Below are 25,228 nucleotides of genomic sequence, written 5' to 3'. Positions count from 1 at the left end.
AGAAGACGCCGATATAATTAGGTTAGGGAATGACACACTAAAATTGACCTGTGGTATTTGCGCAGCAAAGTAACTTACAATGACACGAATTCGACGGGATATGAAATGCCTAACTGGTAATAACAAGATAACTGTTCCTGGTGTTGGGCAATTAGTTTCGTCCCTTAGGAATTTACACACATTTGAACATTTGAATTGTGAGTGAGAGATCTTAAGATTGTTAACTTTCTTTTTATTATTGCAAAGGATTCTTAATTATATTTGATAAACCAGAAACAACATTTAATGGCCAAATTTATTGTTGAAAAATATATTAAATTCAGATTGATAATCCAGAGAGTTATTGTTCCCGAGGATTTTTAGTTCTAATTGATAAAACAGAAACAGCATTAACGTCAAAATCGACGCCATTGCTCCTCAGCGCAGCGAATTTTACCTTTAATTCAAAATTAGAATATATATTTTTATTTGGAAATGTCTTGTACGTAAAAGTAAAGAAGGTGGTGTAACATTAGTTGTAAACTGTAGATTAAGACTCGATGTAAAGTTTGTGCAGATAACAGTCGCGTGGACGCTTAGCTCCGAAAGAGAACAGAAGAGCAGCAAAGGATTCGCCACACGGAGGACTCTGGGAGAAGCAACGGCGTGAGCCGACAGCGTCTCGTCCCAGACAGGACGTCGGGCTGGCGGGTGGACTCAGGCTAAAATGAAGGTGGAGTTGTGGGTGGCAGCTGAGACGCAGCGTTCGAGAAGTCTTGAGGGACCGGCTTACTGGTAACGGCGCGGTGGGAGCCACCTGCTGCGGGTGAAGAGGCAGGCGCCCGGCACGAGGAGACCGACGCTCATTAGAAGCATGAAAAGGAAACGCAATGGGAAAATGGAAATTGCACATTAATTTCCTGGAAGAGATTGTAAAGAGCAACGAGAGGTTTCTATACATAAAAGTAGATTGTTTTGTTATTTAGCACTTGGCAGTCTACTCGTGCTACTCGTACAACCTGCGTAACTGTGAATGTTTCAGCATCTTGCACAAGCAATAAACGCCGTATTTTTACAGTTACATGCTTGCTCCAAAATTTCAATAGAAAAACTAAGATGATTTACATTCATCAAACGTTCTTTGTCGTTGCACAGTATGGCAGTGAACTACACGTAATGCATAATTTTCCCCAATTTTGGCGGCAACAGTTGATTACGTAAGAAAGAATGTATTTTGATACCGATATCTCGGGATATGATTTTCTTTTCGCTCCCGAACAACCAGTTTTACCTGCACCGGGATTATAATGTTCACGTGCAGCTACCAAGGGCTGCTGGAAAGTCGATAAGAAACTAATTGAATACAAAGTGCTACACATTTTAATCACAATCCCTTCTCGGAATGTTAATTGAGAGTCGTGGTGGCCTGTTCACATAATCACCTATTGGGAATTTTTTGAAGTCCGGAATTTTCATTTGCCTTTCATTTTGACGCTTTTTATGAAATAACAGTATACTGAGCGTTATTTCGGTTCATTTGCAGCGTCAGCGATCCAAAAATTCAAAATAAAAAAGTATCTCCACGTAAAGAGTTGATCTGATGACAACCACATTAGCGTTCTGTGCTATTTCCTGTGCCACGATTTCTGCCTAGCGACGACGACAGCAAATATGGCCATGCCTCATCCGACCCCCTACGAGAGTACCTCTTTTTTTTTAAAAAAAAAAAAGAAAAGCTAGGAAATCTGGAACGCTCGCCGCTGCCAATTTCATTAATGGTGGAGGCCTGATTAGAAAATAAATTTGGAAGAAATCGTTAATGACGACTAGGCAACGTCCCTTGTTAGACAGCGGTCTATAAAATGAACGAGCTCAGCAAGGAGAGCGTCACACCGATGTGTGTTATGAAGGTTGTGGACGGCATAGTGTTAGATCTTCCTTTACTTAGTACATAGGTCCACAACTTGTCTCAGTTCTGCTTCTTTCTATTACTTTCTCGCATTTGAATTTCTACCGCCGCTGGTTCATCCTGCCGTAGTAAATACTGGATCTTGATGAAAACGTAGTACCTGAGACAGGAATACTATGGCTCATTGGCCCCAGTGCATGATCTGCTACTGCCAGTTTACCAGCTTCTCAGAAGATACTCTCTCTTGTGTTCCGTTAGGAGTGTGAAGACAGAGAGGCACGGCGTGTTACTAAACATGAGGAAGAAACCATAGATGAGCTAGCTCCATTTTGTGGCGGAGGTGAAGAAGTAGCAAAATTGACAGAGGATGCAACGAAATGAAACACGAATTTCGGTGGTGCCTTTGCTCGGTCTCTTGACATCATAAGGCGTCACATATCCCAGTTAAGAGATTTTATGATCGCTGGCCTTCATACATTGACACCAGGTATAAAAGATGTAAATAAAGTTTTGCAGCAGAGAAGCACACCTGTTTGCCTAGTCTGTGACGAATGACAGACTTGGTGACTCCTGTCACGTCGGAAGCAAATAAGTCACCGCACAATATATTTGCAAATATTGTGCTCTAGAATAGCTAAGGACGAGAGAGATTAGGTAACATAACGAGGTAACTACCCGGCTGAAATGAACGAAAGTGCTGGAGCATGTTCCCAGAGCCCTACCGCTCACGCAGAGAGTGTTGGAAAACACTTGGCGTGAGCCCTGCGTCACTATAGAGCCAAATGGGACTGGCTCCAAAACACGAGACAGTCGAAGGAAGGGGAAAAGGCAGTATGGTATGTGTGTGTGTGTGTGTGTGTGTGTTTTTCTTGACAGTCAACAGTTATGTAGCACTGTGCGATGGTGTGCTTCAATGTTACGTGGCCCAGAGACAAAATTTGGAAGACTTTACACTGATAAAAAAAACCGTCGACGTACTGAAAGAAGGACGAATTGTAACGAGTGTGCCACAGGACTTTGTTACTGCTCACAGCAATGCTTCATGTGCATCGGGAGCGTTCTAAACCAGACACTGCTGTCTGGAGAAGAAGAGATGACCGGGCACGGACAACTACAGCAGCTAATGATCGCTACATTATGCAGCAAGCGAGAAGGGACACACGTCAAACACCAAGTTGAATGGTAACTACATTTAACAAGACCGTAAAACACGTCGTTATCACGCTCAACAGTGGCACAGTGACTGCAAGTATGAGGCCGCTGTGCTCTTCGACCAATTCATTGTGTTACGTTAGTAAAGTAAATTTCCCTAGACACCCGCACATCGGCCCGCGTCGCTAGCAATGGCACAACGAGCGTAGGGCCTAGTCCAGAACGGAGTTACGTGCTTTTCTCTAATGAGGGCGGATTCGGATTGAGAAGTGGTTTTGGACGAGCCCTCGTTTGGCGAGAGATGGAACACGTAATGCGCCCAGGAACATTGTTGAACAATATCGTTTTGACTTCCGTGTGTTTCGGTGTGGGGAGACTTAAAGTTGCTTGGGCTAACTGACCACCAGATCTTTGAACACTCTATACTCGACAGCGAACGTTATTGCTACTGAGCACTCTTTTCATGTGCATATTGTGAAGGATATATTCAGCGCTAACTTTTGAGGATGCCAAGGCGCTTCTACATCGAACAGCGCAAGTGGAGGACCTCTTGGAACGGGTGAATATTGGACCAATGGAATGGCATTCTTGTTCCACCGACTTAGACACGTTAAGTATGGGATGCATTGGAAACGAGTTGCGGCACAAAATGGTTCAAATGGCTCTAAGCACTTTGGGACTTAACTGCTGAAGTCATCAATCCCCTAGAACTTAGAACTACTTAAACCTAACTAACCGAAGGACATCACACACATCCATGCCTGAGGCACGATTCGAGCGTGCGACCGCAGTAGCAGCGTGGTTCCGGACTGTGTCGCCTAGAACCACTCGGCAGTTCTGGCACATCCACACGCACCAACAACCATGCAGTGGTTCTCCCCTGCGCTGCTAGAGGAAAGAAACACCGTACCTCAAGGTCTCCTTACCTGTCTTGAAGGCAGCTGGGCAGTGTGTTGCTGAACACGCAGTGTTGTCCGTGGTGCTCGCACATCCTATTAAGAATCATGTCCCACTTTCTGCAATGTCCGGGGCGACCATCATAAATCGCAGTAACTTCAGTGTACTTGAATAAAAGTGCCACTTCTGTTCGCCTCACTGCGCGTTTCTTTTTTCTTTTTTTTTTAAGTACCTTCTGCATTGTAGTGTAATAGTGCTTGTTACGTATGATCCAGGTTTCACCAAGGTCTGTTTCTTGGCGGTGGTGCATCATGCAAAACTTACTTTCCTCATTAGGTGTTCCACACCAGGGTAGAACAAAAATTTTCTTCAGTGGTGATTACGAAAGATTTGGTTAAAACTAATATATCTTAAGAAGTGAAGAGAGAAGTGATAATGAAACTGATAGTCAGGAATGGGTTACAAAATTTAGGATTAATGGCAGCTCGAAGTACAGATTTAGAACCATGTTCACCACCTGATGCATTTATCCATGTTGTAGGAAATGTGGTCAGAGAAGCAGTGAAGGAAAAATGCAGTGTTGTGCCATAGACTTGAAGGATTGCATGATGCGCTCCAAGGATGACAAATCTGAATTGCATATATATTGTTGCTGAAGGATCAAATATTTTTGTTGTGATACAAGTGGGGCCAATACTGACATGTGTGTTACGATTTACTTTTCTTAATAAATTGGAATTATTTTAAATATTCTGAATTACATTTTATCAAACAGACGGTAGATGACTCACAGGGCAAGTGCGTTGCCCACGGAATGGAAGCCTCACTGTTCTAAACCCGGGACGACACGTCGTTTTAATCTCTCATGAAGTTTCAAACCAGTCCACACTAGATTGCCGAGAGAAACTCTAGCATAATGTAATTTCGACACACAAAGGAATTAAAGACATCAGCTGTCAGAAGGCATTGATTTCTCCAAACGTACTCACAAACTACTGATTTAGTGCCTCTTGCCCACAAGCCTTATTACTTGCGGCAATTCCTCGATCCCCGTAAGAGCTCGGTGTGCACCCACACTGAAGGGATCATGGACCACCCTCGTGTTAGTTATGTACGTGGTATTATATACTATGTGTGTAGTGTACCAACTTCGATGCGCTGGTGCATTAAATACGGGATAATGTGTCGTTGATGGAGGGAAGAAGACATTTATTTCGAAGAACACTACTGAGAAACTTTTAGAGAAAAGGCGCTTTGAATCTGACTGCAGAACAATTCTACTGCCGCCAACATACATTTCGCGTAGGGACCACGAAGGTAAGGAACGAGAAATTAGGGTTTATACGAATTCATATGCCAACGGCCTTGCCGATGTGGTAACACCGGTTCCCGTCAGATCACCGAAGTTATGAGCTGTCGGGCTGGGCTAGCACTTGGATAGGTGACCATCCGGTCTGCCGAGCGCTGTTGGCAAGCGGGGTGCACTCAGCCCTTGTGAGGCAAACTGAGGAGCTACTTGATTGAGAAGTAGCGGCTCCGGTCTGGGAAACTGACAAACTGCCTGGAGAGTGGTGTGCTGACCACATGTCCCTCCATATCCGCATCCAGTGACGCTTATGGGCTGAGGATGACATGGCGGCCAGTCGGTACCTTTGGCCCTTCATTGGCTGTGCGGCAGGAGGAGGGGAGAATAGGAATTCATATAAATATTCGTTTTTCCCACGCTCTATGTGCAATTGTAACAGGAAAGAAAATGATTATGCGATACAACGTACACTCCGTCATGCATCGTACTGTGGCTTTCGGAGTATGTATGTAGATGTATTGCCCTAAGTCACATAAGCTAAACGTTTATGCTACAACAATTTTGACGACTGCGAAAACTCAAAGATAATTACCAGAGTTAATAAGGAAATACACTCTCGAACCATGATCGCGTACATGCGTTACACCTAAGGAGAGCGATTTAGAGTATTTCATGCTAAGTACTTCTAATGTGATACAGCGTGACAACTTGTCCAGAGTGTGCAGTGCTTACAGTAAACGTGGCAGGACCTTACCGGAGTTGTAGCACTGGAGAGCGTCCGCCCTGGACGACAGCCCCTATTTAACAGGGCGCCTCTCCGTCGCTCGGAGCTATTTGAAACCACTCTTACGTGAGAATCTTTTAATTTAACTTCATCATAGGATGGTGTTTAATCCTTACCGAATTCCTGCCTGAGCAGTAATTACTCTTCAATTGGACTTTTCATTCTTTGTCGGTTTCTTCTTAGTCATACGCACGCCACAACTTATCTTTGCTCATGGCTGATACTTAAGCTGCAATTAAAGTTCCCACAAATGTTTAACGTCTCAGCTGCTTTCTTGACGATGAATATGCTAATGAAAGTATTGACCCGTTATTACCTGCAGCTGTGAACAGTCGACTGACTTTCGTAACTGCTCTGCTATCCAATATGTATTTCGACGACCTCATTTTAAAACAACGTATCGACTGAAAGGTAAATATTCAAGAAAGCAAAAAATATTTCTAACTGTTAATTATAGTCCACTGCTCATTTTTCTTACAATTCCGTAAAACTCTTATAGCAGAAGATGTTTTGTTTAGAAAATAATGTTTTTTTTTCAAATAACACAGCAATAAAATTATAATATCAACGTCTACATTGATTATAAACTCTGTATAACATTCGATTACTGTGCGAACATCCACATCTTAGTTCATACAAGTTAACAAATTTCTTTAAAAAAAATTGTGTAGCTGATTTTCACCGGAAGATGCGATTGCAGTATTGCGAAACCGCTCGTGTAAGATTCTGGAATAAATAAATATCAACAGCTACTGTGGTTCACGGATGGTTTTAATTGTAGTGTATTTTAATAAACAAATTAAATGAATCTGTTAATATGTCGTCTGTAGGTTACCTTACGCTGATCTGCAGAGAGTAATTCTGGTACCACTATCGTTTGGCAAAACCCACCCTCACCCACCCTCTCCTCTCCCTCCTTCCCTCCCTCCCTCCCTCCCTCCCTCCCTCTCTCTCTCTCTCCCTCTCTGTCTCTCTCTATCTCTCTCTCTCTCTCTCTCTCCCTCTCTCTCTCTCTCTCTCTCTCTCTCTCTCTCTCTCTCTCTCTCTCTCTCTCTCCCTTCCATTCGCGATTTCTCTGATTTCCTCATCGTGGTCATTTCACGAACGTAAAAGATATTTTTTTTCATTTTTTTTTATTATTTTCAGCGCCTAGTACACGACATTCAGGTCCAGACACATTCCCCACTTCTCAGATGATACACGTTATCTGTCACTACATTTTCTGTATTTCTACAATAAATGTACCACTTGGGGCACCATGTTTTGATTTATTTCTTATTTACTGCAAAGTGTATTCACAACACATTTTGCAGACACTCTCCACATATACTATTAAATCTACTTACAAAATGATATAATTCTATCACACATGCTTTAGGAGATATGACCTCATAAACACTGAAATGCGTCGTGAATAACTAGATCTTACAGTTGGAAACTGTGTGTGTGTGTCTTGAAGCAAATCTTGTTGTTATGGTTTTCAGTCCAGGGACTGGTTTGATGCAGCTCGCTATGCAACTCTATCCACTGCAAGCTTCTGCATCTCCAAGTAACTATTGCACTCTACATCCTTCTGAATCTGCTTAGTGTATTCAATTCTTGGTCTCGCTCTACTGTTTTCACCCTCCACGCTCCCCTCCAATACTAAACTGGTGATCCCTTGATGCCTCAGAACACTTCCTACCAACCGATCCCTTCTTTTAGTCAAGTTGTGCCACAAATTCCTCTTGTCCCCAATTCTATTCAGTACCTCCGCATTAGTTATGTGACCTCCATATGTAAGCTTCAGAATTCTTCTTTAGCACCACATTTCGGAATCTTCTATTCTCTTCCTGTCTAAGCTGTTTATCGTCCACGTTTCACATCCATACGTGGCTACACTTGATACAAATACTTTCAGAAATGACTTTCTGGCACTTAAATGTTTACCCGATGTTAACAAATTCCTCTTCTTCAGAAACGCTTTTCTTGTCATTGCCAGTCTACATTTTATATCCGCTCTACTTCGACCATCATCAGTTATTTTGCTCTCAAAATAACAAAACTCATCTACTACTTTAAGTGTCACATTTCCTAATCTAATTCCCTCAGCATCACCTCAGCATTAGACGAGATTCCAATATCCTCGTTTTGCTTTTGTCCATTTTTGAGGCAAACCTAGACTACATTCATGCAGTATTTGAGAATGAGAACACTTCCAGCAAACAGCACACAGTTTCAAACTTTCATGGAACTTTTTGCTGCAGACACCACTCTCAAAATGACGAAAGGAAGAAATTTCATCAATCACTACATTTTCGATGTTCATACAGTAAAATTAGCGCATCAGGCATGATATTTTTAAGTTATTTCTTCATTACTGCTATAAATTCTGCAGACAGTAACCACATATAGCACTGAGTGGGCCTTCAGCGAAATATCATTACATCTTCTCCACTACATACTGAATGTCAAACATTAATCCATTAACTCATTTGTAGAGTAATCAGAAGATTTTAAACTGTTCTATAATTGGAATTTCGATTCTTTAGACAATTGAGGGCTTCCTAGTAACAAAATTCTTCAAACAACGTAGAGGAATGCAGGCGGGTGATGCCTTCAAGAGCCGCCAACATTTCGGCAGGTGAACTGCTCGTCATTATCAAGCATAAAAGCTACAAGAGGGAGCTCTGTGCGACACAAGTTTAATATTTCATAGGCGGCAGTGGTGTACCTGCGTGAGAAGTGATCAGTGCTAATCGTTCTTCCCCCACAGGTTGGGAAGCAAGCAGCCAGAAGTTTACGCACTCGGTTTCACGAGATGTGCATTTCCGAGTGACCCTGCCACCTGGCTAAGGAAACATGGACTCTATACAGCTTCATCACTACACAGGAGCACTAATGGGCCTGAGTAGCCTTAAAATCTACTTGCAATTAGAATTTTTCTGTGGCTGTAGATTTTTCGTGCATTCTACGTAGAAAGTGTATGCCTTATATCTGAGGTTCATTGTTGTAAGACATCGTGGTCTCCTGACATACATTGCTTACATATTCAGCCCTCACAATCATATTCCGCACATCAAGACGCTTCATTCGAACCAAAACTCTATAATATAAAGTCAATGTTGTATGAATTCATGTAAACGATACGCAAATAACAAGTGCGCACTGGGGTTGAGATACCAGAGGCTGGCGTACTCACACACATTCAAGACACGACGGTCACAAGAGCTTTTAGTTCGGGAGAGGCGGACCTCACGCCGAGAGGCCAGTCCCTTCGCCCGCAGCTCGTGGCCGTGCGGTAGCGTTCTCGCTTACCACGCCCGGGTTCCCGGGTTCGATTCCCGGCGGGGTCAGGGATCTTCTCTGCCTCGTAATGGCTGGGTGTTGTGTGCTGTCCTTAGGTTAGATAGGTTTAAGTAGTTCTAAGTTCTAGGGGACTGATGACCTAAGATGTTAAGTTCCATAGTGCTCAGAGCCATTTGAACCCTTTTTTTAGCCAGTCCCTTCAGAGGACGATTCAGCCTATCTACGTCGGAGCGGACAGCATTTGCCCCAGTGAAAGGGGAGAACGACCCCGTGTTCGGCTTAAAAGCAAATTCCGCTAGCTACATTGTGTGGGAGCGTCCAGCCTACTCATTCTTTACAAACATAGCATGCAGTTTCAGAGGTTTCCACAAGGAGACAACAAACGCCAAACGCCGATGTTACAGATTTCCAGATTTGTCACCTTAAACAAAACGTCATATTTCCTCCACAACAGTGCACTTCTCTGCATTTCACGCGTGACATTCTCAACCATACCTAGCAACATTCTAACGGATAATGACTCAAGTTGAGTAGCCATTCTGCCAAGTCAATAACAATCTTAAACTTTGTATAGAAATTTCATTAGCGAATCCTATCCTTAAGAGGTAACTTCACATTCCAAAAAGAACCTGGAAATTACTTGTTCAGTTCATAACAAAAAGTGCCATTGTTATTTCTCAGAGTTTTTGCAAAATAAATAATAATTTTCGTTAGTTTTATGTTTTTCTTACACTAACTAGCACTACTCCAGTACCCAAGTATCCCACTAGTTAGGTAAGAAATTTTTTGATTTTTTGTGTCATATCCTTACAGCGGATGACTCCAGAAGATATTTATTGCTGAAAGTTTTTCAGGCATTTCTCTTCAGAACGTTAGGGGTGTCTGTCTGACTTCTGTCGTAGTGTGGGGGTGGAAATGGCATCTTGCATGAGCCACAGGATAAAGGGTACATCTCAGATTAATCTGTTGCGCAGAATGACAGAATAGCACCCACACACTCACATTGTGACTAAGGATAACTAAAATTTAAAAAATCATTGAATGTAAAATGTTAATGAGAGTCAAAGGTTTATCAGTGCAACTGTAAATTTACAAGAATGATCAGCCAATGAAATAATGCTCACATTGAGTCTGTAGCTAAAATCACATTGACACCAACTTGATCTCATATTTTTAGGAGATAAAAGCACATGTGCAAGATATCAGCCCCAGAAATTGATAACGCACGAAAATTTTGACAGTAATTCTGACAGTACACAGTTCTCACCTTCTCAATGTACACCATTATAAACTCCGCGAGCTCCGGTTCTTTGTCAGTCGACCCACCCCACTGCAGCCGCCTAATGCCAGAGCCCAAAGTGATGTACACCTGAGTAAGAGATTCGTGTTTGCACCCTATAGCGCCACACACCATAAGGCCTTGAGTTGATGCTGTGTGTGTGAATGCAGTCACTGGGATGCCGCTCCACTGTCTGTGGCGAATCAAAATGCGGCCCTCATTGTAAAACAAACAAAACATGGATTCATCTGAACACACTGTTGCCGGGTCGGGGGATCGAACCCGAGACTCCAGTTGGCAGAGCTAAAGCTGCGACCTACCACTCCATATTTCGTCAGGAGGCCGAGCAAGTTGAAGAGCGTCGAGGTGCAGTGCAGAGTGATACAGCGGTATTCAGTAACATTCGTTTATTCCGCTAATTTATTTTACTCGATGGGTGAAGCGTAGTGTGGGCGTGCCACCTCGTGCTGTCTCATGAGTCCAGCCTGCTCCGCAAAGTCCTGGTATTCCGACGCCGCTGCTGCCATCATCATCATGCGAACAAGAGGTGACCGTGACGTGTAACCAATGGCACCCCATACCATCAGGCGGGGTGATACGCCAGTGTGGCGATGACGAATACACGCTTCCAATGTGCGTTCACCGCGATATCGCCAAACACGGATGCGACCATCATGATACTGTAAACAGAATCTGGATTTATCCGAAAAAATGACGTTTTGCCATTCGTGCCCCCAGGTTCGGCGTTGAGTACACCATCGCAGGCGCTCCTGTCTGTGATACACCGTCAAGGGTAACCGCAGCCATGGTCTCCGAGTTGATAGTCCATGCTGCTGCAAACGTCGTCGAACAGTTCGTGCAGATGGGTGTTGCCTTACAAAAGTCCCTGTCTGCTGACTCAGGGATCGAGACGTGGCTGCAAGATCCGTTACAGACATGCGGATAAGATGCCTGTCATCTGAACTGCTAGTGATACGAGACTGTTGGGATCCAGCAGGGCGTTCCGTATTACCATTCTGAACCAACCGATTCCATATTCTGCTAACAGTCATTGGATCTCGACCAACGCGAGCAACAATGTCGCGATACGATAAACCGCAATCGCGATAGGCTACAATCCGACCTTTACCAAAGTATGAAACGTGATGGTACGCATTTCTCCTCCTTACACGAGGCAGCACAACAACGTTTCAGCAGGCATCACCGGTCAAGTGCTGTTTGTGTATGAGAAATCGGTTGGAAACTTTCCTCATGTCAGCACGCTGTAGGTGTCGCCCCCAGCTCCAACCTTGTGCGAATGCTCTGAAAAGCTAATCATTTGCATATCGCAGCATCTTCTTCCTGTCGGTTAAATTTCGCGTCTGTAGCACGACATCTTTGTGGTGTAGCAATTTAATGGCCAGTAGTGTACTTATACAGATTTTTCCCTCGCTTCTGACGTAATCTCAGAGAGAGACAGAAACTATGGAGGGGATAAAGTCCCACACGTCAGCCACTTACAAATCGCCACTCTCGGCTCTGGCCTAGTGCCCCGCCTCATAGTTCCCAATAACTTAAAGCAACGCTGCAGTTTCCTGCCTTGTTGTTGCTCCACTCAAAACAGATCATGCATGCAAAACCGCTGTCGCAGCTCCGCGCCCGTGAATGCCATGTTTACCTTGCCTGGCCTGCTGGCTCTGAACTGTTACCACACTCAGCCAGAGTCCCCATATTTCATTGACGAACTGCGCCTTCATTGAATTTTGATACAATTTCTCTTTCCCTCGACTAGGATTGACCCTAGCGCAGCAACACTATCAAATCCCGTTCCTGTCCCAAGTGATATCGTTCGACACACCATTGCTCTCTAGCCTCTTTCTGCACATTCATCAGAGGTAGGTGGAGAAGTGGACAATGCACACGTACCCAGTGCTTTAATAAACGGCGACGGACTCTCACAGCAAATAGTGTACGATGTGTTACACTGTTCTAATGTTGCTCCAGAGCCGAGGAGGACGCACATCTGTTCTGCAATGCCATTCGGATGAGGTGTCAGTCTCCTCGGGTTGTGGCCTGGATGGTGCGACCACGTGTTCTATGGTTTCAGTGAACCACTATGCACTCATCCGTTGCACTGCCGAACACTTCGTTCCACTCGAACAGCAATTTCCCGGATGGAATCCTCACAGTCTCTCATGCCATTAACTCGACCATATTTGACGGTACGTTTGGCGCATACGTCTTTGAGGAATCTTGCACGTCTGCTCCAGTCACACTGATCCATTACCTGCGAATTATAGCGACAACGAGAGCCGCAAGTACATTTTACCGGTGGTTGTTGTTGCTCTGTGACATCGATCTTCACCTTGAACCCGCTGGCCCACACGGTTCAAATGCTAATTATTTCTACAGAATATACTAATTTACATTTCCTTTGAATATGAATGTCCTATCTCTAGTCATTCAAGGTGTTCCGTTTTCTTTTAAGATGAGTGTACTTTGTTAACTGAATGAAAGTGTTTGGCTTCCAACTGTAACTGGTGCTACACATCCCTTTACTTTGAAAAGTTTTATGTCGCCATTCACAAATGGCGTGTAACTAATAAAATGTATAAATATTTCACTAAAGGGGTAGCGTAGTGCTATGTAATTATTACCATTGCTGTTCTGCGTTCTTTTCTTCAGACTGAAAATCAAAGCTGACAGCGTTAACGAGATGGAGTTATGATATTCTTAAATGTGACTCGCATGATTAAATTGTAAATCCTACATCTTTAGTTTCATTTCATAATAATTATTAGGTTTCTAAGATTCACTCAGTTTTGGTGGCATAATTTCTGAACATATGTGTATGTGAGTTTCACTTATTAGATGAACGTTTTGGATAAGAGAACGTGTTCTCTCACAATAAAATGATTCAAATGGCTCTGAGCACTATGGGACTTAACATCTGAAGTCATCACTCCCCTAGAACTTAGAACTACTTAGACCTAACTAACCTAAGGACATCATACACATCCGTGCTCGAGGCAGGATTCGAACCTGCGACCGTAGCGGTCACGCGGTTCCAGGCTGAAGCGCCTAGAACCGCTCTGCCACACTGGCCGGCGGTGTCTCACAAGATTTCGAAACATGTTTGGCAAACTTGAATCTCGCCCCCCCCCTCACCCCCCTCCCTCTCCTTATTAATATTCTTCCAACAGGATAGCTGTGGCCATCACGCCACTGCGAATTACTTGGCCGCAGCTGTGACCGAGCGGCTGTAGGTCCTTCAGTCCAGAACCGCGCTGCTGCTACGGTCGCAGGTACGAATCCTGCCTCGGACATGGCTGTGTGTGATGTCGTTAGGTTCGTTAGGTTTACGTAGCTCTACGTCTAAGGGACTGATGACCTCAGATGTTAAACCCTATAGTACGTAGGGCCATTTGAACCATTTTTGAGCAAAATACTTTCCATTCCTGCTTTAGGCGGCTGCATTGGACTGGAGCGAAAGGCAAACAACTGGTTAACTCGGAAGTTTAAAATTGTCTATATAGAAGGCTAAGGCTGTACACTATCATAATTATGCCACAACTTTCCAGTGATATCGATTACTACGGCTAATATCTCTCTAATGCACATTTTTCTTCTTCAAATACGGCGTGTAGGTGATATACACGCCTGGAAATTGAAATAAGAACAACGTGAATTCATTGTCCCAGGAAGGGGAAACTTTATTGACACATTCCTGGGGTCAGATACATCACATGATCACACTGACAGAACCACAGGCAAATAGATACAGGCAACAGAGTATGCACAATGTCGGCACTAGTACAATGTATATCCACCTTTCGCAGCAATGCAGGCTGCTATTTTCCCATGGAGACGATCGTAGAGATGCTGGATGTAGTCCTGTGGAACGGCTTGCCATGCCATTTCCACCTGGCGCCTCAGTTGGACCAGCGTTCGTGCTGGACGTGCAGACCGCGTGAGACGACGCTTCATCCAGACCCAAACATGCTCAATGGGGGACAGATCCGGAGATCTTGCTGGCCAGGGTAGTTGACTTACACCTTCAAGAGCACGTTGGGTGGCACGGGATACATGCGGACGTGCATTGTCCTGTTGGAACAGCAAGTTCCCTTGCCGGTCTAGGAATGGTAGAACGATGGGTTCGATGACGGTTTGGATGTACCGTGCACTATTCAGTGTCCCCTCGACGATCACCAGAGGTGTACGGCCAGTGTAGGAGATCGCTCCCCACACCATGATGCCGGGTGTTGGCCCTGTGTACCTCGGTCGTATGGAGTCCTGATTGTGGCGCTCACCTGCACGGCGCCAAACACGCATACGACTATCATTGGCACCAAGGCAGAAGCGACTCTCATCGCTGAAGACGACACGTCTCCATTCGTCCCTCCATTCACGCCTGTCGCGACACTACTGGAGGCGGGCTGCACGATGTTGGGGCTTGAGCGGAAGACGGCCTAACGGTGTGCGGGACCGTAGCCCAGCTTCATGGAGACGGTTGCGAATGGTCCTCGCCGATACCCCAGAAGCAACAGTGTCCCTAATTTGCTGGGAAGTGGCGGTGCGGTCCCCTACGGCACTGCGTAGGATCCTACGGTCTTGGCGTGCATCCATGCGTCGCTGCGGTCCGGTCCCAGGTCGACGGGCACGTGCACCTTCCGCCGACCACTGGCGACAACATCGATGTACTGTGGAAACCTCACGCCCAACGTGTTGAGCAATTCGGTGGTACGTCCACCCGGCCTCCCGCATGCCCACTATTCGCCCTCACTCAAAGTCCGTCAACTGCACATACGGTTCACGTCCACGCTGTCGCGGCATGCTACCAGTGTTAAAGACTGCGATGGAGCTCCGTATGCCACGGCAAACTGGCTGACACTGACGGCGGCGGTGCACAAATGCTGCGCAGCTAGCGCCATTCGACGGCCAACACCGCGGTTCCTGGTGTGTCCGCTGTGCCGTGCGTGTGATCATTGCTTGTACAGCCCTCTCGCAGTGTCCGGAGCAAGTATGGTGGGTCTGACACACCGGTGTCAATGTGTTCTTTTTTCCATTTCCAGGAGTGTATGTACTTATGATACATACTCTGGACAGAACAAATGAGAAAGGTATTTGTTGAGGAGCGCAACAATTGATTATATTTGTCAAACTCTGTTGCGTTGTTGAATTAATACGTAGTGTTTCCCACAAACTGACTGCGCACAAGAGATACACATAAAAGAGGCTTTAGTCATCAATAATATGCCTTCTTTCCCTGTAGAAATCACGTGGTTTTGAGTCGAAGGACTCGTAGAGCGATATTCGGAGGGCATTTTCATCCGTAAAGGATCTTCCTTGGAGGTTGTTCTATAGAGAGAGGGAGAAGCGAAAACCTCACGGCGCAAAGTTAGGTAAATAAGATGTGTGGAAAATGTCTTCCCAGCTCCTGTACAGCGCTTTTTGTCAAGGTAGTAGAATGCAGGCAGGCGTTATGTTGGAGTAGAATCACATCACGCAGTCTCCCTGGTCGTTGTTCTTGGACTGTGTCAGCAAGACGTCTCAGTTGTTGCCATAACATATCAGCAGTGATGCTTGCACCTCAAAGAAGCAATCCGTAGGACATCACACCGTCGCTGTTCCATCAGATGCATAATAATATCTTTTGTGGACGCACGCAGACATTTTATCGGAAATTACTACTTTGTTTGGACTCAACGATTCCTTTCTTTTCCTTACTTTAGTATTTCTCGTCATCCCAGTAGCGATACAGTGTAGGAATGGTCGGCGTTGTTCCGGGCCAGTTGATTACGAGCAAGGAGAAACGGAATTTGGCCGCCCGCTAATTTTTGTGATTTTGGCTTAGAGCATGAAGTATCTATACACCCCATTTTTGAACCTTCCCTATAGTACGGAAATGTCACATGTTTACCAAATTTGCCAATACTCGACTACACTGAGATGGATAATTGTGGATTAATGCGATTAAACGATCATCAGCTAACCCCCAAATGTTTTCCTGAACGTGGAGAGTCACTAGTGTAAAACGATCTTCCTTAAAATGAGAAAACCATTTTGTGGCCATGCTGTGTCCAATGTCGTTATCCCCAAACACGAAGCAAATGTTCTGGCTGTCTTCGCTGCTGTCACCTCTCTACTGAATTCAAACAGAAGAATATGTCAGAAATGTTATGATTTCCCCGTTTCGTACTCTATTTTCTATTGTCCTCACCTCCACTCATTATTTGAAATCACAAAATGGCAATATGTAAACTCAAATAGCAACAGTGAATTGCAAATAAAACATGGTCATCGATAAATAAAAACGTAATAACCGGAATGCCAACCTGCAAAACAAAAACGGTACTAACTTATGCAGCAACCTATTAATTAATAAAAAGAATTTCAGTGAGCCTGCCGTGTAAGTTGGCCCTTGTGAGTAAATCCCGCAAATTAACCCTAATAGGGATCCAAATTAACTAATAGGATTTGCTATAGTTCAAAATATTAACTGCACTGATCAGAAGGAGCATGGAAGCGAAAGATTTAGTGGTAGGCAGAGATGGGCGTTACTCGAAGAATTTTTATCTAGATAATTATTCGAAAGACTGGGATCATTCAAACAAATTTCCTCACGAATAAATGATACGTAGCTTAAACGCAGAATGACATAGAATGTCACCATATCTTCTTTCTTTACTTTTTGTCCAGATTTTTATAACTAGGGTTGCTTCCTATGCTCAGCGCAGTTTCCGTTTGATACATAACTTATATGTGGTTTTCCCAAATCGGGTCTCAGTGGCACATTAGTTAAGTTCCTGATTACAAATTTTAAGGTCACTTATCGCTACTATCATGTTAAGCACTGTTTCAGAGTACATGTCGAACAGTAGGTCCTTCTCTAACCTTCACCAAGTGGAGGGGCCAAGAGCAAAAGTAATATTGTTAGACTAGAAAGGTAAAGATGCGGTCGCCCATATGAGCAGTTTACCTCACATCAGAGAAATGAAGATGTTGTGGCCTATTTGACCAGATCCGACACAGTAGCAAAACAAGTACGCACTCTGATGATGTAAGTAACCTTCATTTTTAGACAAAGAGATCACAGCCTGGTAGGCACCAACAACAAGCAGAAGTCTACCCGAGTCTATGAGGAGTCATGGTCTACAAGTTGCCACCACAATATGTGGCCTCCACCTGCACCAGCGGCTGCCAAAAGACTTTCACCGTACAGCAGTCTGAGCTCCACGGGCCATGCAGATATCCTCCACTAGAAGGGCTGAGATCTCCAAAGGAAGGCTCTCTTCCTCTACAAGGACCCATGAATCACTGTGGGGATCTGAAGCTTCTGGTACGTCCTGCTCAGAGCTGCAAATCTGAGCTCAGATGGCACATGTGCTGCCACACATGCTGTCGAGCCATCGGCGTCAGACAGGCCGCCTTCTGCATCAGTGCCTCAGTCGCCAGTGCAGGACATCGCTAGAAATGTTGTGGCATTGTCTACAATAAAATTTTTTACTAATGATATTACTTGGGGTAACTATAAATCATCGTCCTGTAGAGAATGTACCACTTCAATCCAGTCACAGTAGACACCACTCATAACAGGCCTCTACAGGGTGAAAAGTATTTAAACCGACAAACTCTGGGAGGTTGTAGGGGACATCAAAACAAATATTTTTCCCTAATCTCATTTTTTCCTATGAGGAGTATTTAAAATGGTAGAGGAAGATTTCTCTGGTGGCAAATTAATTAAACCAACAAACATTTTTCAATTTTTTATGACCAAGAGACAACACATTAACACAGCCCACTTTCAATTATAATAGGTTTTAAAAAATGCCTCCATTGACAATGGTTACACCGTCGGATCATGTTCTGTCTGACACGGGCAAAAACCCCAGGAGTATCCTGAATTGTTCCTGCTGCTGCTACTATCCGGGCAACCAGATCCTCTTCTGATGCAACAGGAGATGCGTTAACAAAGTTGCGCATCTCTCCCCACACAATAAAGTCCAGAGGGATATATCTGGGGATCGATGAGCCCATAGTACAGGACCACTACTGCCAATCCACGTTTATGGGAACAGTCGGCAGAGGAATCGACGCACACGACGACTGAATTGTGTCGGCGCACCGTCGTGTGGAACCACATGCGTTGTCTTGTAGGGAGCGGACCGTCTTCCAGCAATTCTGGCAATGCTTTGGGGAGAAAATTGTAATAGTGCCAGCCATTTAATGGCCTAGGTAGCAGATACGGCCCAATTAAACAGTGTCCAACAACACGGACCCACACATTAACGAAGAACCGCACTTGATGAGCGCTAGTAACTGGGGCATGTGGGGTTATCCTCACTCCAAAGATGCGAATTGTTCATGTTGAAGAGTCCATCACCCCCGAACGTTGCTTCATCGGTAAAGAACACAAAGAATGGAAATGTAGGATGCATTTCACACTGTCCCAAGTACCACTGCAAAAACTGTGCTCTGGGTGGACAATCAACTGGTTCCAGGTCAGTGTGCTCACTCCAGGTGTATCGCTCCATTAGTAAACAGAGACAATGCACTACTACGCTGGTGGACAGCAGTTACCTACAACTGAAGAGCGTAATACAGCCTCTAACAACTGACGAGCGTAATACGGCCTCCACCGGTTTAAATAATCCTCACAGGAAAAAATGACACTAGCGAAAAATATTTGATGTCCTCTACAACCTCCCAGAGTTTCTCGGTTTAAATACTTTTCACCCTGTATATTTTGGTGACAAAAAATGGTTCAAATCGCTCTGAGCTCTATGGGACTTAACAGCTGAGGTCATCAGTCCCCTAGAACTTAGAACTACTTAAACCTCACTAACCTAAGGACATCACACACATCCATGTCCGAGGTAGGATTCGAACCTGCAACCATAGCGGTCGCGCGGTTCCTGACTGAAGCGCCCAGAACCGGTCAACCACATCGGCCGGCTATTTTAGTGACAGAAGTGGGTGCAATGGTATCAACCATCACCAAGATGGGCGTCTGGAATCGCACTCAACATCATGCCACAGCCACAGCTGCTAGCAGCGAGGGTTACAATGTGCTGATAAGACAAACTCTTTTGCTTCTCTTCCTATGTTCGTGCGCATGGTAGATGAGCACAAACTGGGGCTCCATAAGAGATTGAGGGGAAAATTTCTGGATCCAGAGGACTAGGCTAATTTTCGAAAAAACTCGTGACACTATTTGGAGCTTGTGTAGTGCACGCACTACAGCCTATTACGTTGCTTGTGGATTTAAACGTTCTAGACGAGGATAATATGGACATATCATGTGTGGACCATTATCATGAACAAGCTTCCACTACCGATGTATAATGTGGAAAAGTAGAAGATGTCAGTCGAATATAAAGGGCAATAAAGGAACAATTAGTACTGAAATTCCAGGATTTGATACGTGTTCAAGGGTAGTTACCCATGACACTCATAATACAGCATAGTATTCCGACAGGAGATGAAGCATGTGAATACTGAAACGTGTATTGAATACCCTGTCATTTACAGCCAGTTATGTAGGACCTCATTAACCAACAATCGAACAATGGCACAAAAGAGCACTGGAACTTTGTGAGCAGTTTTCGTCGTCATACCAAAATTAATATCAGCGGATAGGACTAGAAATTATCGATTGTGCTCCTACTATCGATATTTAAATAGTAAAACAGCATCAGTTAGGGCAGAATCAGTACGTATGTACCTTAAATATAGGGATTGGGTATCATCAGTTGGATGTGGTGCCAGATGACCGACCAAAGATTTTCTATTTGGCCCATGGGGTCATTAACTGCTTCTTTTTGAAACTTTTACCAACATTGTTTCAGCACCTGATGGATGGAGTATTAAGGGGTTTGGAGAAGGAACATATACTACAGTTAACGGAAGTTTTGAAGAGGTTATGTTCCATAAGGCTTATATTAGGCATTGAGAAATGTAATTTTTTCATGGAAGGATACGTAATTCATGGAGTGGATGTGTAGATGGATCTCAGACTGATACAGGCAGTTGAAGATTTTCCATTTCTTTAGATAAGTAAGGAGATATAGTCATTCTTAGGGATAGGCTATTACTGTATGAAATTCAATAGGTTTTGGGATATTGCGTGGTGTAAGACACCTCTTCACTCAAAGTAGAATATGAGCATTACAGAACTTGCAGTTGGAATGTAGAGTGCTGTTCACCAGGATAGAGGATGTTGTTGTCATTAATAACCAGTGAATGCTAAGTTTTACATACTCAGAAAATAAAAATGCGGAAAATGAAAACTGTGGTACAGAGGTGGGAAAATTATTTCAAAAATGAAGTGAGAGGTGGAGAGAAAAGGAGTGTTCTAAGAAACATTGTGGGAGCACTTGGGGTTGGGTATGTCCTATGAACAATTACGGGAACTATTGCAACAAGCAATGAATGTAGTAATTCGAAACTTGGAATGGCGGGGACTGTTGAACAGTGGTGGGAACATACTGAATACAGTACTCTGAACAGCCAGAGTGACAAACGTATCTTAGAGCTAAATGGTACTGTGGGGAGAATATATAATAACAAAGTAGCGATAGAGTGGCATACTACGTAGTTGTCAAGTTCTGAGCAGGGTGCACTTCGTAAGATTGTGAAAACTGACATCTTAGCTAACACTGTGGAACAATGTTTTACACTATGAGACAAGACCTGGGTGTTATATAGGTCTTTTTCGGTTCGTTGGACATGAGGGTGACTGTCAAAAGGCCTTTAAAGGCACTAGCCAACAACGTATGGGATGCCCTAGTAGAGTTGATGGAATTACAAGAAGCCATACACCATGTAGTGTAGGACAGCTACTCTCACCAAAAAAATACGTGACTGGCTCACAAAACTTTCAGAAGGAGCTGCAGCCAAATTTTGCATTCACTGCAATGCCAAATGAACAAAATCTACTTTTGTACTATGACGTGGCGACAGTGGACGTCAGGGTAGACAAACCACCATAATATCCGCTGGTTCATTTCCTGGTTGAAAATTACCAACGTCGTATAATTATTTCATCATCCACCCGTACCCAATAAATTGGGAAGAACATGTACATAAGCACAAGGGAGATAATGCTGATTTCTGAGAATGTGGGAAGACATGTCCCTGTGATATTGAAATGTGTGTGAATTTCTAACTTACCAAACAGCTGAGGCCATCGGTCCCTAGATTTACACACTACATAAACTAACTTATGCTAAGAACAACACACACATCCATGCTCAAAGGAGGACGCGAACCTCTGGTGGGAGTGTCCGAGCGATCCGTACTGGCGTAGACACATGTGAGAATGAATTATTTTGAAGCGAGACATGTAGGCAGAGACATCCATGGGACATTCTGGAGCAAAAATTCAACGTGGCGAATGTACTTGATCCATTCTGTATACGTTGAGATAGTAATGGTAGCAAATTGGTATGATCAGGGAACATTTTGAGGCGCAAAGCTACTGAAACTACGCCTCAGTGCATTACTAACCAACAAGACAACTTCTGACATAATGGGACAGAACTTCCTCCTCCTCTTAACCGTTACTATGATCACCAATATGAAAAAATTCAGCCATTGTTGCACTGGTCAAATAAGGCTCCCAACATGAAACCTGACCTATGCCTGGAATATTGTAAAACCTGATCTCTCTGAATCAGCACACAGCAACCCAGAAGGTACGTGCAACACATACTTTAGCATTTGCAGAAACACCGAGATAGTCATACAATCGTGACCTCGAGGGCATAGTATCTGACTGCACTGTGCGGATTTCGTTCACCTTAGGTAGAAAACTGTCCTCCTGTCTGACCCTTCAGCACACCAGCTGTCGCTAGATTGGGCTACCCGTCGAGCAGAAGATATAACTAAGTGGAATCATTTACTGTGAAATGATTTGTTGAAGGATTTTGTCTGAGAGGCACAAACGTTTGTAATTTTATGTTGCTAGTTCATTATGCGATGGTAAAATTGGATGACGCCTCTGTGTGGTAAAGAAGGAAGCTGAATATGTAGATTTTAGCAAGTACATTGTCGTTAAGTAAGAAACTAAGTTTGTTATGAACTACAGCTAAGTAAGAAACTATTCGGTAAACGAGGGAACTGGAAATACAAAGAATTAAGCCAGATTGACTCGTGTGAAATTGTAATGGCATATTGTACAAATCTCTTGGCAAAGATTGAGTGGACTAAACCTACAACGTGTAGAATTAAGACTACAATCAACGGACATTGCGTTCCAATAAGTGTACTGTACACAACTGCCAAATTGGATGTGAATGTCAAGTTCCTCTAGATGGAAGACTATTTTAAACCCAAAAGCTGGTGTCCTGAAGGTGCAAGGTGTGTTTCACTGGAAATAAATTACTTGGTGCAGTTTGATGAAATTATTACACCGTGCCTGGCTGACACTGGAAGCCAGAAAAGCAGATTAAGACCGGTGGCTTGGCAAAATATTATGCCAGGGCTACCTGCTGATGTATCAGACTCAGCTATCAAAGCATAACGATGTTTATCTAATACTGTCGCCAAGCGGATGGGCCAGGAACGTATACAATACTGTGGCAGCAGAAATGAGGAGACAGTGGTCTAGTTGGCCCAGATACTTAACACCAAAGCCAGAGCATTGTTGTGGCCTATGTCACCAGAGTCAATACCATACCAAAACAAACACGCACTGAGTCAGTTTAAGCAATCCTAACTTTTAGTCAAAGGTGATGCAGTTTGGCAGCCTCTGTCTACCAGGAGAGATCCATGCTAGTCTATGATGAGACACATCACTCCAAGCAGTCACCAGAAGACATGGTCTCCATTTACTGTGGGTCTGGTGCTGGCTCCAAACCTGGTACTGATGGATATACTGCGTTCCAGGCTATGAGCCACCTACAGCTTACTATCGATCACTGATAGCCTTCTGCCCTCAATAGAAGTTGTTTGAGACTAAGACAGTGCAGCCATCCAACCTTTTGCATGTGTGTTGGCACACCTGTCCTGCCAACTGTGTGGACTCCTGCAGAAGGCTGTCATCCTCAGCAAGGACCACAGCACTGTTTCACAGCAGATGTTGCATGCTGCCCAGAGCGCCCAGACAGCACACATGCTAACATACATTATGTACAGCAGTATTGCTGTGGAGGCGCTGCCTTCATGGCAGGCTACAGTCTGTCTGCTTCTTTAGAGCCTTCCCACTCTCTCTCTTCAGCACGTGTCCCAGATGGTGTAGCCACCGCAGAGTGTCGCTGTGATTGATGCAGTTAGTTCTTCAATAATATGTGACTACTAGTGGTATATCTCCGAACAGCATTTGGTCATCATCACTTCCCAAATGGACCCTACCAGTATTGATGCCATCCACCCCGCGCCTCTACACGTTGCTGTCTGATGCCACAGTCTCCACTGTTAGAGATGTATTCAGTGCAATGAAGCAAATATGCAAATAATATTAGTGTTACATGGAATGCATATCACAGTATTCAAACTGAACAACATTACTGATCGACAATTATTTAAGCAATGCATCTGTATGATCTATTTTGACACATATAGAACTCTGTAGGATTTTTGATGTTGGGTCTCGATGCCTATCAACTACCAGGGTTACTTTAAATGTTAGTATATGTTGATGATGCTGTAGAGAGGCAGCCTACTCACGCCATTTAGAATTCATATGCTTTCCATTGTGTGCCAGCATAGTCCGCTGTAACTATCTATGACGTCACGAGTGTTGCACAATAACTTAAAAGTAAAGTAAATAATCTGAAAAGTTAATAGCATGCCAGGAGTAACGCTAAAATAATAATGTGTTAAGTTTCCGTTTAGCAACTTCAACAACTTTTAAAATGTGGGCGTTTTGTGTAAAAATCTTCGGCGCAACAGGAAGGAGCTAGAAACTTCAGAATTTATATTCGCATTCCTTTTTCATTGTAATTTAATGGAAACAGAATGCTGGGTCTCACAAAGTAATATTTTAGTTTAAATTCATGATTTTCTGTTTTTGTGTCCAAAAAGTTCGGAAGCGAGGTAGATTAAGCAAGTGATTATATAAAGCTAGGATGTTTAGATTTAAGTAGAATGGAGACACGCTAAAATAACAAAGATTTGAAAAGTTTCAAAAAGGTATCTTTAATACTATAGCTGTAGCGTCTCTCTAAAGGGTAAGTTCAGAGCTCATCTATTGCGTGCAGTACAACTAAAATAATTCTCTCGCTAATAGTATTTAACCTAGCCACATTAGAATTTTATTATAGATACTTACCAGTGTGCTGATAGCACATTGAGCTTCATTGGCCTCAGCGAATGAAGCGATTAATTATTTAGTAACTTGAAGTGGTGTTCTGCTAACACTAGCAGCTAGTCAGTAAGACAAATGTTGTCGGCTGCTCCTTAGGCGGTCCGCACCGCGGCTATATAAATAAGAGTGTGCGAGCTAGAGCAAGGCCCCAGTTCTCTTCTAGATTTGTATCAGTGCGCACTCCTTGCCAGAAGCTGCGTCGCGTTTGGACAGTTGCTAGGAACAGCCCTGGATGCTGTATTATGTAACTTTGTATGCACGTAACAATGAGTTCGCATTGGGGTAAAATAGACTCTGAACAGCTCTGATAGTACAATAGCTGATATGAGTAATCATTTGTCTGGAAT

General features: G+C 43.8%; 1 pseudogene; it reads left to right on the top strand.

Annotated features, from left to right (window-relative positions):
* Window positions 1-1,841: 1,841 nt before the first annotated feature.
* Window positions 1,842-25,228, top strand: part of LOC126278826 (phosphoserine phosphatase-like) — a 61,104-nt pseudogene continuing 37,717 nt past the window's right edge.

This window comes from Schistocerca gregaria, chromosome 6 (assembly GCF_023897955.1).
Source record: "Schistocerca gregaria isolate iqSchGreg1 chromosome 6, iqSchGreg1.2, whole genome shotgun sequence".
Lineage (NCBI taxonomy): Eukaryota > Metazoa > Arthropoda > Insecta > Orthoptera > Acrididae > Schistocerca > Schistocerca gregaria.
This window is presented reverse-complemented; position numbering and strand designations above follow the sequence as displayed.